Source organism: Rissa tridactyla, chromosome 10 (genome assembly GCF_028500815.1).
Source record: "Rissa tridactyla isolate bRisTri1 chromosome 10, bRisTri1.patW.cur.20221130, whole genome shotgun sequence".
NCBI lineage: Eukaryota > Metazoa > Chordata > Aves > Charadriiformes > Laridae > Rissa > Rissa tridactyla.
In genome coordinates this window covers 17,192,654-17,207,034 of record NC_071475.1, presented here as the reverse complement: position 1 = coordinate 17,207,034, position 14,381 = coordinate 17,192,654, and positions in this window count along the sequence as shown.

The following is a 14,381-nucleotide window of genomic DNA, read 5'->3' as shown; positions in this document are numbered from 1 at the left end:
TAATTTAGAGACAAGGATGTCATGTGGGACAGCGTCAAATGCTTTGCACAAGTCCAGGTAGATGACATCAGTTGCTCTTCCCTGATCCGTCAATGCCATAACGCCATTGTAGAAGGCCACCAAATTTGTCAGGCACAATTTGCCCTTAGTGAAGGCATGTTGGCTCTCGCTGATCACCTCCTTATTTTCCATGTGCCTTAGCATAGTTTCCAGGAGGATCTGCCCCATGATCTTGCCGGGCACAGAGGTGAGACTGACTGGCCTGTAGTTCCACAGGTCCTTCTTTTTTCCCTTTTTAAAAATGGGGGTTATATTTCCTCTTTTCCAGTCAGCGGGAACTTCACCAGACTGCCATGAATTCTCAAATATGACAGCTAGTGGCTTGCCAACTTCATCTGCCACTTCCCTCAGGACCCGCGGATGCATCTCATCAGGTCCCATGGACTTGTGCACCTTCACGTTCCTTAAATGGTCTCAAACCTGATCTTCTCCATCCAAAACACAGATTCAACTAACAAGCCAGCTCCTAACATATTCTGACCGTTGAAAAGTATCTATATTCAGCTTTGGGCTTTCACTTTATCTCTGGAAAATCCTCAGCAATTTAGGCTTGCTCCAAGGGTGAAGCTTACCAAGTGTTCACATAAGTCGAAGAACAGCAAGCAAGGTGCAGTTGCTGGCAGCAGGGCAAACCCTTTGGAGTGGAGAGCCAGGACCCAGTGATCACAGCCACCTCTCCCATCTCTGCCTTCAGGAAGTGACTCATTCTGTTTTCTCCTGTGAAAGCAGGAAGGGGAAGAAAGAAGCTGGTTGTCACAGGTAGGCAGACAAGTCAAAAAAAGAGAGGCGCTACTGCTTCAGTGAGTTTGAGATGTGGTACTCTGAGTCATCCTGAGATGTAGGAGAAGCCACTGTCCCCTGCAGCACCTCAGGCCTTCTTAGAAGAATTTATTTCTCACCACAAGTCACCCAGCCCTGCATTTCTTGGTCAGGTTTACTCCCTCTTGGAGAGCAAACACATTCCCCTGCCTTTCAGCTCAATGCCAGGTCTGCAATGTGCCTGACAGATAAACCAAGCCCCATCAAGACAAAGAGCATTCTTGTCTATCACTGTACCTTGACCTATTGTACGAGATCTTTTTTTATCAGCTCCTGGAGATGTGGGAAGCAGATGGAACCTGGGATATGTGTGAGGAAGGGACAGCATATCAGGCATCTCAAAAATAGAAAGATCAGAAAGGTTAGGCTTGAATCAAGTGAGGCAGACAAAGCCCATAACCCCTGCCAGGAGGATGAGCAATGCAAACAGTGGATGCCTGCATCTGAAGTAGAGATTTTTTTCCCAGTCACAGCAGAGGAATGTGTTTTAAGTAGCTGGCTTTTGGCCGCCTGTTTTGTTTACGCTTCCAAAGTCAAAACCAAAAGTGACGTCATATCCTGCTTTATTGAAGCACAGAAGGAAGCATCTGGGAAGGGGAGACAGAACATGAAAAAGTCCAGACCAGCCTAAAGTGAGACACGCACAAACCCTCCTGCTCAGCTTGCTGAATATGTAGATATTTATCTACACAGCCTGCTGCCACAGCTGAATGGAAAATACTTGCTGGGCTTTGGGATGCTCCAAGAAGCCAGGAGGAGAACAGGGAGAATATCATACTCAACTCTTCCTCAGAGGTTGCTTGGTTTCTTGAATAATCACCACTGCACAGAAGGACCAGACTCTCAGCTGATGCGAGCAGGCTCCATGGCTTCCACCGTAGCTGTGTTCATACTTACACCAGGTCAAGAGCCATGTGGCTACTGCCCAATTTTCAAGTTCATGGTAACTTTTAACCTGTACAAGTAGAAGTAGAAGAGTAGAATGAGGAAGTGATCCACTGAAACTTGTCCTGTGTGAGGGACTTTCCTGGAGAACCGGCATGAGAAAGGTGCTGCCTGCCCAGAGAAGTGCCACACTAAACCAGGCACTGGAGAATGGCCAAGCACTGGTTCAAGCTGGGTGCTTTGTCACAGAAAACAGTACCTCTGCCAAGCGTGGGCAGTGGCTGAACACTGTTATAATTAGAGCTGAGGTGCCAGGCCAGTTGTTTCTAACTCCTGTTATTTTTACCATGCGTCTTTCAGTATTTTGTATTAACCTGAAGAGAGTCCATGTTTGATTTCAGGGGGTAGGAGAACTTCATGCTAAGAGCATCCAGTGTTTTGTTTTCCTAGTTATGCAGAATGGTCCTCATCGCAAACCTAGGTGCGTGACAAAGGCTTACAACTAGAAGGCAGAGGGGAAGGACCCCACTTGCTAAGTTAATTTCTTGAACAATTAGGGTTGGCAGCATTTAGTTCTGTCAAATTACTCCAGGCATAATTTTTCTAATCAGCAAACATTTATTAGAAATTGCAGAGGTACAGTAAGGGACTGGCACAGGGAGGGATAGGCTATTTCACCTGCAACTGTCCTGACCTTCAGGGAAAAAACCCTCCGGCATAACATAGTTGCCATAAATACTTACACTATGACAAAAGATGTCAGAAATGCAAGCTGTTGACATTACGGGATACTCAGCCAAAATGAAACCTTATGCCTTTCAAACTGTGAGCTGTAAAGACCAGCAAGTTTTATGACAGTATAATATGCTATCCTAGAGTTTATAGGGCAGGAAAGCGCAGCTGACGTTGAACACACAATACTAATTTCTTTGAAGGAAGTTAATTTCCAAATGATACAGAACTGTCCAACTCATTGCCAAGTTCTGGATCTAAACTAAGCAAGTTCATAAAAGGGTTAGACAGATCAATGTATAACAGGTTATGTCCTGGGCTGTATCCTCTTGCTCAGGGGATTGCCAGGAGCATAGTGCACACCAGCATCTTCCCTTAGTGTCTGCTGCTAGGTGGATGGACATTTGGCCTGACTTGCTTGCCACATACAGTCAGCCAGGACCCAAGTATTCAAGGCTTAATTTTGTTTGTGTAAAACAAAGCCTCCTCGCCTGCTTGAGTAGGATTTTACAGGCTTGTTTCTCAGTGTCTCGTGCATTTAGTTCTTCCTTCTGTCTCTTGTAAGCCTGAGCAGAAGACACCATCTCCAAAGAGGGCATACACCTCCACACAGGGCTGCTCTGCTTCTTGTTTGTAAGGTATTACAACACACTGTACAAACAGTCTAACCCCGTATGAAACAGACGTCTTAGATAAATCCCATGCAGGGGATTAGTCACACTGATGTTGCAATCATTGGTGTCATGGCTAAAAACGACCCAAAGGAGTATGAGAATCTTCCATCACAGCTTATTTACATTAATTATAAACAAAGACACACAACTCTCTTGTGCTAGCCCAACAACTACTTGCATCTACCCAATGCTTGTTATCTTAGCTCAGGACTATCCTAGAGCAGATTTTCTGCCACACCTCTGGAGTGGGCTGCCTTCTTCTTCCAACTTCAACCAAACAGCAAAAGCATATTTTACTGCAACTGCTTTACATAGGTTTCTTGCACAGTTACAGCAACAATTCCTTGCTGCTATAAAGATGTACCCTCATCTCACCTCCAGATGACACAATTATAAGCTAAAGGTTCCTGATGCCAACCACACCATAAGCTCTTACATAGCTGAATGTCCTTGTTCAGTGTGGTACAGCACCAAACACTGCCCCTGAGCTGAGCCGTGGTTGCTGCTCTGCTAGTGATATTAGCACTCACAATGGTTGCTCTGGGCTTAGACCATGGAGATAAGGCTTTAGCATTAAAAAAAAAAATCACTAGTAAACTTATTAAATAGTTTTAAGTTAAACATATAGCTTGGCAGTGCTAAGTTAACAGTTGGACTCGGTGATCTTAAAGGTCTTTTCCAACCTCAATGATTCTATGTCTTTTATACAACCCTTCCCCTTCCCAAATGAAATACAGCTGTGCAGATGTGATGCTCTTACAGCTTTTGACCTAATGCTTTTATGCAGTAGAGGAGGTGGAAAGACAATACAAAGCCTACGCATGCTAAACCACCTTTGCAGCAGGAAAATCAAACCCCTTACATAATAATAGCAACCACGAGAGTCAGGTCATGGGGTTAAATCAATTGGTCAGGTGGACAAACTGAGATGCCTGAGTGGTTTTCTTAGGAGTGGGTGACCATTTACACAGATTGTTCAACTAGTCAGTCTCTGCTCTGCAAACAGCCTGATATCCAAACACCAGCATCTGTAATAGCATTACTCTGTATTGATATCCTTTGCGTGCGTTTTGTAAATAAACAAACAGTGACTCATAACTGATGGGCTTGGAGAAACCCAGGGCAGGGTTTCTGCCCAGGACACAGTCTAAGTCATCATCATCTTCTCATTTGTGCAAAGATACCATCGTACGTAATGGGACTGATTGCAGCAGGGTAACTCCAGAGAGGAAGCAACCCTGGATGCTGGGGCCAAATCTTCCTGCCCGTGCTTGCTGCAAGTAGCACCTTGCCTGTGGCAGAGCCCCGCAGCAGCACACGTTCACTCCAGCAGCTCAGTGGCATTTGCTCTAACCGGCAACAGCAGCCCTGGCCTGTCAGGATATCCCATAAAGGTGGACATTCACACTATATCCTCACCCAAAAGCACCTCTTTCCCCCAGCGCCATGTGTGCCATCCCACCCTCCACATAGCTAACACTGAATTAGTACAGAGCAAGTGAAAAAAAGTACATGATCACACACACACAGAATCACAGAATGGTTCAGGTTGGAAGGGATCTTAAAGATCATCTAGTCTCAACCCCCCTGCCATGGGCAGGGACACCTCCCACTAGACCAGGCTGCTAAAAGCCTCATCCAGCCTGGTCTTGAACACTTTCAGGGATGGGGCATTGACAACTTCCCTGGGCAACCTGTTCCAGTGTCTCACCACCCTCACAGGAGAGAATTTCTTCTGATATCCAATCTAAATCTACCCTCTTTCAGTTTGAGGCTGTTACCCCGTGTCCCTGATAAAGAGTCCCTCCCCATCCTTCCTTTAGGCCCCCTGTAGGTACTGGAAGGCCGCTATACAGAAGATACTAGATAGATAGAAATTAATGTTTAACCTTTGTCTGCCTTACGCTACTGGCAAATAGTGGCAGGCAATCCAGAATTTTTTTTCACTCACTAATTTGTGAGCAACTTTGTTTCCTCTGCCATGCCAGCAGCTCCATCAGCAGCAGACCTAAGGAAATCTAGTCCCTCATGGATTCAGTATTTGGATAATTAGTTTCTGCATGTTTGTTCTTTTTTTCCTTCACAGCTACTACGGTTCGAGTCTGCTATAGCCTCTTTCATGGTCACTGTATTGTAAAGTGTCTTTCCACCAGCTATGTGGTTTCAGAGATCCCTTAGGGACCTTTAAAAGCTTTACTGTTCCTTGAGCTTTTCACTGAGCTGAAGCGTGGCCACCACATTCAAAGCTGCTGGCAGGCAGGCAGCACGACCACAACACAACTGTGTGCCATCGAGAAGTTCAGCTTAAAACTGATGGAAAAGGAAGCCAATAGGGAATCATATAATAGCCTATCTAAAATCCTTTAAAACACAAGAGAATTGCAATACCAAATCTAAAAAGAATCAAATCAGAACATTCTTGTTTGTAGCCTTGTCTCCTCAATTCCCAGAGACAGAGCTTGAACCTGCAAACCAAAAACCTTGAACAATCATGATCTAGCTACCAGATCTTCACCCCTGAATGCCCGGACAGTAGGGAAGCTCTTCAGTCCAAATCTGGAGCCTTGTTCTTCTCTCACAAACAGTAGCCAGCCACAACTGCCTAGCATAAACCCTCCTGTCACAAGAGGAGAGTCAGTCCTTTATCCTTGCACCCCATCACCCTGCAGGACTGCCTGGTACCACTGGAGAAGCAGTAGCTGTAGATAAATGGATGGCTGATTCATGCTGGGACACTGGTCTATTTTCTTGTCCCCCCAACACGATCTCACACAGTACAAGAAAGCTGTAAAGCCAGTTCCTTGCGTGGTCACACTCCAAGCTGCAGTGACCACATTGGGATGAGCAACCAGAGACGTCAGTGGCTTATTGGAGGCTGTGATCCTTAAGGCTTTGTCTGGTTGTAATTAAGCCATCTCATTCTTCTTGATGAAGGCTTGGTGGGGAAGGTATCCTGCTCGCTTTACTTGGCAGTGTCTGAAAATACTGTGTGAACAAGGGAGCAGTGTGGCCACAGGGACAGAGGCTGCTAGGACCTGTTTTCAGGCTGCAGAAAGAGGAGCAGAGCCATGCTAAGACCATCAGTTTGAGCTTCCAATGAAGCTCCTGCCTCCTCACCTCCCTCGACATGCACCCAGAGGCGCACAGTCATCTCCACATCCTTCCTCTCTTGCCCAGCAGGGCCCAGCTGTGCTCTCCACTCCCACCCTGGCAGCCAGGTCTGGACTGGGGCCACTGCACCACCCCAGAAGTGGAAGCCAGGACCTGAGCACTGGCAGGGCAGGGGGCATGCAGGAAAGAGCAATCCCTGGGTTACAGTGAGCTCAATGCAGCACCAACAGCCAAGGTGTTTTACTCCTTCAAGCATCCTCTACTTTGAGATTAATTCAAATAAAAGTCGTTTCATTCATAGGACAATGGAAGCTTGCAAGACTAGTAACCAGTGGGACAGCTACTCGCTAGCAGCCCTAATGATTATTCAAGACCCAGGCTGGTTTTTACTTTAAAGACCCTCCATGTTCCAGTACAGCTCTTCCACTACTCACAATAGTTCAGCAACATCTGAGGCTACAAGAACCGTTAAATTGTTGTCCCGTGGTTTGGATGAAAACCTGCATTAAACAATATCAAGACTTATCTTGAGATGAGCTAAGCAAAGTTGAGCAAATGAGAGATGTGCTGTCGCAACAGAAAGCTGTGCAGAGCCACAGGCTAGGTAGAGTGTTTCCAACACCTCCATCTCAAGAAGTCAAGTCCAAGGGCTGCCTAACCTCACCTTTTATCCAGACCAACGCCAGATGCTCCCAAAGATATGCAAGAACCCCAGCCTGCCTGCATGGGTCTCACCTGCCCTCCAATACCTTGGACTGGTTTATGTGTGGACCATAACACCCATTGCTCCCTGGGGAAAGTATCACCATTCATTACAAGACTGGGTTGCCTTGCTTCCCATTTAAGAACTTGAGTTAGATTCTCTGTCTTGCTAAATTTATGGCCTCACCAACTTCTGAAGACAATGAGACACACGTAAGTAAACTCAGTTAATCAGTGGTTAAAATGTTTTTCTCACAGCCCAATCATCCTTTAGTTAAGTTCTACAATTTCATGGCAAGAAGCCTCAGACGGGCTGGAGATGTTGGGAACAGGAGGTTCTCCCCAGCTACCACACAATACATACAATTCCCGGGTAGTTATTTGTTGCCACTAATGCTGGGAACAGCATTGTGCCCTGCAACACAGTGGGTTCAATTTACATTAAAACCAAAAAAAGAAAAAATAGGGCAGCCTTGACAAGATTTGTTTGACTCACCCCTGCTGCTGTGTTTAATATTGTTGGAGAATTGCTCCTTGCAGGGAGCAATTTAAAAAAAAGCTTGATGAGGAAAAGCTTGTGATGAGGAAAGCTCATCTGCTTTCCTTTAGACCAGCTGTGTGTCTGCTCAGGACAGATGCACTTGGCACGTACATGAAGATGGCTCATACATACTGAAGGAGCAACTCATTCAATAATCACACATTTATGAGACAGTTTCTAATCAAACCCTTCCTCCAAGCAAAGATAACACGCTATCCTTGACGTTCTTACCACAAATACATGACAGCTCTAGCACTCTACTGTCTATAGCACACAGAAGCCTCATTGTTCAAGGACCCACCAAGCCAACGTGACAATCCCAGCCTCAGGGCACCCATCCCCTGTCTAACTCAGAAAATCTTGTGCTAGGAACTTACCCTAATCCTACATCTTAAGTAAGACTTCCAAGCTGTCTGTGGTACACTGGCAGATTGCATGGCAGCGCCTCTAGCTGAGATACATGCCTGCTTGCCTGCTTTCTTAATGCTCTGCTCTGTGTGGGTGCACAAAGCATGGGAGATGACATTTTACTGTAGGTGAAAAAACGTCATTCTGTTCAAAATGTCCCTGCTGTGTTGCTTTCTGCATTAACTGGTCTCTAGACTACTGTGGTGGGATGAGACAAGGAGGATTGCCTAACCCTGGGTTAGACAGCAGGAGAACTAGGATCCACAGAGAGATCTTCATAAATTAAATAGAAACCACCAAGATCAAGATGCTGAAGAGGGAGGACAGTCCAGTCACAGACATGTATGTGCTTTATCTAGACAGCACACCAGATGCTGGTATAAAGCAAAGAGCAAACGCTGCAGGAAGCGAGCACATGTAAAACAAAGTAAGCAGCTCTGCAAGAACCTGTATTCTGGGAAAAGATCAGTCACACCTTCAAGCACAAAAGTTTGTGCCAGGCGCCTCCTGTAACTGGATAGGCTTCACTCAGGGTTGGCAGGAGTGAAGGCAGTGACAGCACAAGTGCCCAGCGAGGGGGTGCCCAGCGAGGGGGTGCTCAGCCAGCCCTGCTACAGTGAGAAGCGTCGTAGCAGTGATGGGGACCTGCAGAGGGGACCCTGAAAACAGCAGAGGGGAGCAGAACCCTCTGCTCCCTGCCCAACCCACCTCCACATACACCTCTCAAGAATGCAGCATATTAAAATCTCATTTCCTAAGGTATTTATGAGATTGTATTGTCTCACCTTGATTACTAGTGAAGCCTGTGAGTTATTTCAGCTTCTCCTGTCATGCCTGGTTGTCTCAAAAACATCACATTTCTATGCATTCTGAAGGAAAAGAGAAATCCCTTAGTGAACAAATAGAGAGGGGAGTCACATTCATGCTCCTGCTAAGGAAAGGCTGCAGCTTTATACCTGCCTGCTGGCTGGCCAGCAAACATGCACACACACTTACCCAAGTGGGAAGTAGCCAGGGCACAGGGTGTCTCCAGCCCAGCTGATATCTGGGGAATTTGGGAGCAAAGAGAGGATAGTGAGGGGTATTAAGAATTATTGCATCAGAGGCAAGAATGAGTGAAGTCAGGCAGAAGCTGTTGTTCACAGAGCCGTTTGTCCCTTGCTTAGATTACAGTCAGGAGTTTATGCTAAGGGTTTTCTCTTTTCTCAGTGGGTATCACAAGCTGTCAGCTCTGCTTCAAGCAAAGTGGAGCAGTCACAGGGTAATGGCACTGGCATGACACTGAGATTAATTTTGGTTCAGGTCCCAGTTTTACTTTTGGCATCCAGAGGCATTTGCTTGTTCCGTGTCCCTTTTTTACCCCTGGTGGGACAGTCTTGTCTCCCAGCAGGGACTGCTCCTCCAGCACACATGACACAGGTCTCTGCTGTGCAGACACATGACCAAGGTAAGACCAGCAGAAACAACCTCCTAATTACCAGAAACAAGCCCAAGAAAGAAATTAAAGGACAAACAACCCCTGACCATCCAAGTCAAGTCCCTATTGTCTACCTTAATGCACTGTTCCCCCATCACAGGGCACACTGGATCTGCTTGCTTTCACAGTGTTGCACATCCCTCCAGCTACAGTTTCCCCTCTGACTGCTCTGCCCAGGGTGAGTGGAAGAGGAACAGGCCATGCTGCCTGCCACCTCCCCCAGGGCAACTTTCCCTGCTTTTCCAGAAAGAGCTGCTCAGTAGAGGAGCCCTGCTAGATTTCTCCTACTTTTGAAATTGTTTTTTCCTTCCAGCTTATGATGACCTACATAATAAGCAGGTCACTGGAACATGAGAGATGTTTTCTGAGGCAGAGGAGAAAAGCCAAACAATTCCCCCACTGCGTGTGCTTCTGAGGACAAAGTGAAGTGCTGTTTCCTAGGGGTGCCACTCAGCAGCCTCCTTCATGCTCTTCCTGTCTGAAATCAGTGGGAGCTGCTGGAATCCCACCAGGGACACGATCAGACCCTGAGCAGAACATCAGGCTAGTTAAGGACCAGCTCCACAGGGGACCGAGATGAGCTTCAGGAACATAAACCCTCCTCATGTGAACAGTAAACCTGCCATGTGCAGCCCCTGTGCTGTGAGCCCATGCAATGGCCCGGCTGCATGAGATTCAATCCACCAGGCAAGGCAAGCTTTCATCAAACAAGCAGCAAAGGGAGGGAAGGAGAGAGCAGGAAGATGTGAAGGTGACAAGTTCCCACCATGATCCCTGTAGTGCAAGCCCTCCCCAGCCGAAGGAAGGATCTGGTTGTAGCAGGTCTGCAGACCACAGGAATACAAGACCAAGTCATCCCCAGCTGGAATCGTGCCCTACCTGAAAAACTGGCAGGCAAGAAGCAGCGTTAGAAGAGCTTGAACTCAATTTACTTCTCAAGCTGTAGTCATTTCTGCTCCTTTATGGGAAGCATTCATAAAGGCTTCCTACAATGAAGTACAAACTGGAAATAAGATGGATTTGAGTAGCCGAGAGAAGAGAGACCCTTGGATATCCCCTCAGCATCAGTATGGTTTAAGGCATGGCAGCAAGGAACTGGACTGTGTCATGGAACTGGAGGTGTTGTCTCCAGCACCATCCTCTCTAATCTTGCAGCTGATCTGCCCCATCTTCAGATCCCCCTCTCAAATGGGAGACAACACAGAGAAAGATGTAGGCCAGCATATCTAATCCCTACAATGGCTAGTGCACTGCAAACAGGAAGCAGGTAGCTACATACCCAAGGGTAAGGCAAAAATCTACTACAGAAATGAATGTAACATGATCCTGCCTGGGGCTCAGAGTCAGTCCCAGAAGGATATGCAGAGCGAGTAACCAGAGCAGACAAGGGTAACAAGCTCTCTCAAACAGCCTGATGGCTCAGAGATCTCCAGTAACAATTGTGCAAGTCTGGTAACTAGGTCACAGTTATGATCCTTAATTAATCCTGAAGAGACCCCATCTGCCATGGGGAACATGACAGAAAAGGTAGCTCATTAAGCCCAGAAGCAGGCCAGGGATAATGCCAGACCCCAGCCTAGCCCCCAGAGGTTTGGGGACAAAATCCTGTTTGGCAGCGGCAGCTGCTTTGCCCAGCCTGCTCTCTGCCAAGCTTTTATCCAGCAGACGCACCAGACTCCCCATCTCCTCCGAGGAAGCGATGGCAGCCTGGAGCCTGTTCACTAGACGCTGCCCAAACCACACTGACATAAACCATGAAACAGGAGAGAGACAGGATCAAAAACAGACCAGGGGCAGGCAGACATGAGGCTTCAGCAGAGGAGCTATACACAATTCTGCTAGATAGCTGAGCCCTGGCTCCCTGTACTGCACTTCACATGCAACCCTGCTCTTCTCCCCCACACCCCTCTGTGCCAGGGTATGCTATCCCGAGTCACTTCTTCCCCTGATTCCTCTGGGAGAAGCTGAGAGATACCTGCTTCTCCATGTGTACTGTCTCAGCTTGCACAGGGAGTTAAATTAACATGCTGGGCTTGCAGCCACAGCCCTGAGACACAGGTGCTGCAAAGGGGCATCAAGGCCAGTGGAGAAAAGGGACTGACACTACCACTGAAGTTAAGAGAGTTCATGTGCCAGCAAGGCCAGGTCATTCACTTGGCAGAAAGACCTGGCCCTGACCACGACAGTGGAAAGCACATCTGGCAGCGGGTTGGCAGAGACTGGCTGAGGGCGAGGGCAAGGTCATGGATGACTGACACTTGGGAGAAGAGTCTAGGGGCACGTGATCTGCCCTGGCCTCTAGAGCTAGCTGTGTTTTGCATCTACACGATCCCTACGAATGTCTTGATCTGTGTAAATCCACTGGTGACAGGTAGATAAGCTGAGATAATACTGATTGGGTTTTCAAGCCCCGCTTCTGCTACCTGAGCAATTAAAAAGCAGCCACCATCAGCAAAGACAGCCAAATCTAACAGGGCTTCTGAGGACTCATCACAGAGCAGCCGCATTAAAAATAGTTTTTTTCAAAGAAGGGATGTGTGACTAATAAGACCTAAACTAACAATTGTCTGGAGATGGGGGCAGCTTAGTACTAAAGCCACCGTCTCCAGGGCCCCTTATTAAGGTGTCACTTGTGCTCACTACCACCCCCAAAGGCACTGTGTTCAGCAAAATGCACAACTGACAGCACACCAGGGAACTGACACGACTCCATACAATTAAACTAGAACAAGTAGCAAGGAGAAGAGCTGCCTTCTATCCAAGGAAACTGCGAATAACAGAGCAATCAAACTCCAGGCATACACACCATAACCATACACAGGCACTGTTCTCCCTCATCCAAGTGAAGTGGGACTGCACCACTGCAAGATCACTCCATGAAAACTAGGTCACTGGCTATAAAACCCAAGAGACAGTGCAAGAACTTTGTGAAGGGTGTACTGAAATTACTTCTTCCAATTAAAACACAAGCTTAGGAAGCAGCTCTGGTTTATGTGCTGTTGTAATTGGGGCTTTAGAACTCAATTATTTGCTTAAAATCTCATCGTCCTTCATGGTAAATATATCTTAACAGGGGTTTTACTGTGGAGGAGACACACAGTTTTGGGAATCAAGCTGAAGCAAACATGGGAAAGATTATCACCTTTCTGAGACAACAGTACAGAGAGCACAGGTAGCATGGAGCAGTCCATGGTCCCAAAGGCTCACAAGGGAACCCAGAGCTTGCCCCCTTCACTCACACACAGAAGAGCGGCACTCTTGTTTGCTGTGCCAAGCACCAGCCTCCTCTCTCCCTCCTCCAGCCAAAGTGCAAGACCAGGCCCCACACAAGCCCTGAAAATCCTTCTGGATTTCAGCACTAGATATCGCAAGGATCCAGAGAGTTGGCACTCCTTTGCGTATTAGAGTTGTTGGCTTCTGTTTTGAGGCTGAAGTGGTAGCTGCCCCCCTCCCAGGTACCCCAGTACTCTGCTGCAGGTTGGACAGGATGAACGTCTGCTTCATATCTTAGAGCCTGGCCTAGTAAGTGTGTGTTGCCCAGCATGACATCTCTTCCCAAAACTGCTTCTTCCAAGACATTGTCGCCCCACAAAATGCACATTGGCAAAAAAGCCCTACCTCATACCCATGCAGACACAGAGGTTGCTTAGCACATTCCATCAGAGGCAGAAGAATTAATCAACTAGGGCAGCGATCATCCCCCTGTACTCAGCACTGGTGAGGCCACACCTTGAATACTGTGTTCAGTTTTGGGCCCCTCACAACAAGAAAGACATTGAGGTGCTGGAGCACATCCAGAGAAGGGCAATGAAGCTGGTGAGGGGTCTGGAACACAAGTCTGATGAGAAGTGGCTGAGGGAACTGGGGTTTTTCAGTCTGGAGAAAAGGAGGCTGAAGGGAGTCCTTATCGTGCTCTACAACTACCTGATAGGAGGGTGTAGCGAGGTGGGGGTTGGTCTCTTCTCACAAGAAACAAGCAATAGGACAAGAGGGAACAGCCTCAAGTTGCACCAGAGGAGATTTAGATTGGATATTAGGAAAAATTTCTTCACCAAAAGGGTTGTCAAGCATTGGAACAGGTGGCCCAGGGAAGTAGTTGAGTCACCGTCCCTGGAGGTGTTTAAAAGATGTGTAGATGTGGTGCTCAGGGACAGGATTTAGTGGTGGACCTGGCAGTGTTAGGTTAACGACTGGACTTGATCCTAAACGTCTTTTCCAACCTGAACAATTCTGTGATCCTATGTTTGCACTTCCATCTCTTTCTAGGACATTTCCTAGATTCTTCACCCAGGGCTGCAACAATAAGCATTTCCAAGAGAAAGCACATGCATCTTGCCTGATTAAGTGGAGGGATTCCTGAAAGAAGACATTTGATACTCCAAGTTCTTTACCACGTGTCCTGGAGTTACAAGAACATGTTTTTTAACCATTACCACCACCCCAAGCCAACACCTGACAAAACTAGGTTTGCTCAGCATACTAAGTCAGAGACTTTTAAAACTCACTCCTTTGAGTCCCCTAGTCCCGTAAATCTCAGCTGGAACGCTGTTCAAAGCACCTGCAAAACCATCAGGTCAAATAAACTACATGCAGAAAAGGCTGCCAGTGGGGTCACAGTACTCCAAGAAACCTCCCATGCCAGTTGTCCTGGCTGATCCTCACTTGCACTCCTCCTGGTACCGCCTGTGCTGCTTGGCAGGCAGAGCGGCCCAGGAGCCTTGAAAGCAGAGCCCAGAGCTTTGCGTGACTTATGCTTTTTGTAAGACAGTGCAAACAGAGCACTTGCCAGCTTTTTGAAGAGTTCAGCACAAAGGCAAACAAGGAACGGAAGCCTCATACACTCGAATAACCTGAATGTGTCACAGATTTTCTCTAGTCTGCAGCTCCCAGATTCAGATTTGGAGATATGATGTGCTAATCTCCTCCTTAATATTTCAGCACTGGCCTCTTCTTCCCTATTGCTGACACTCTT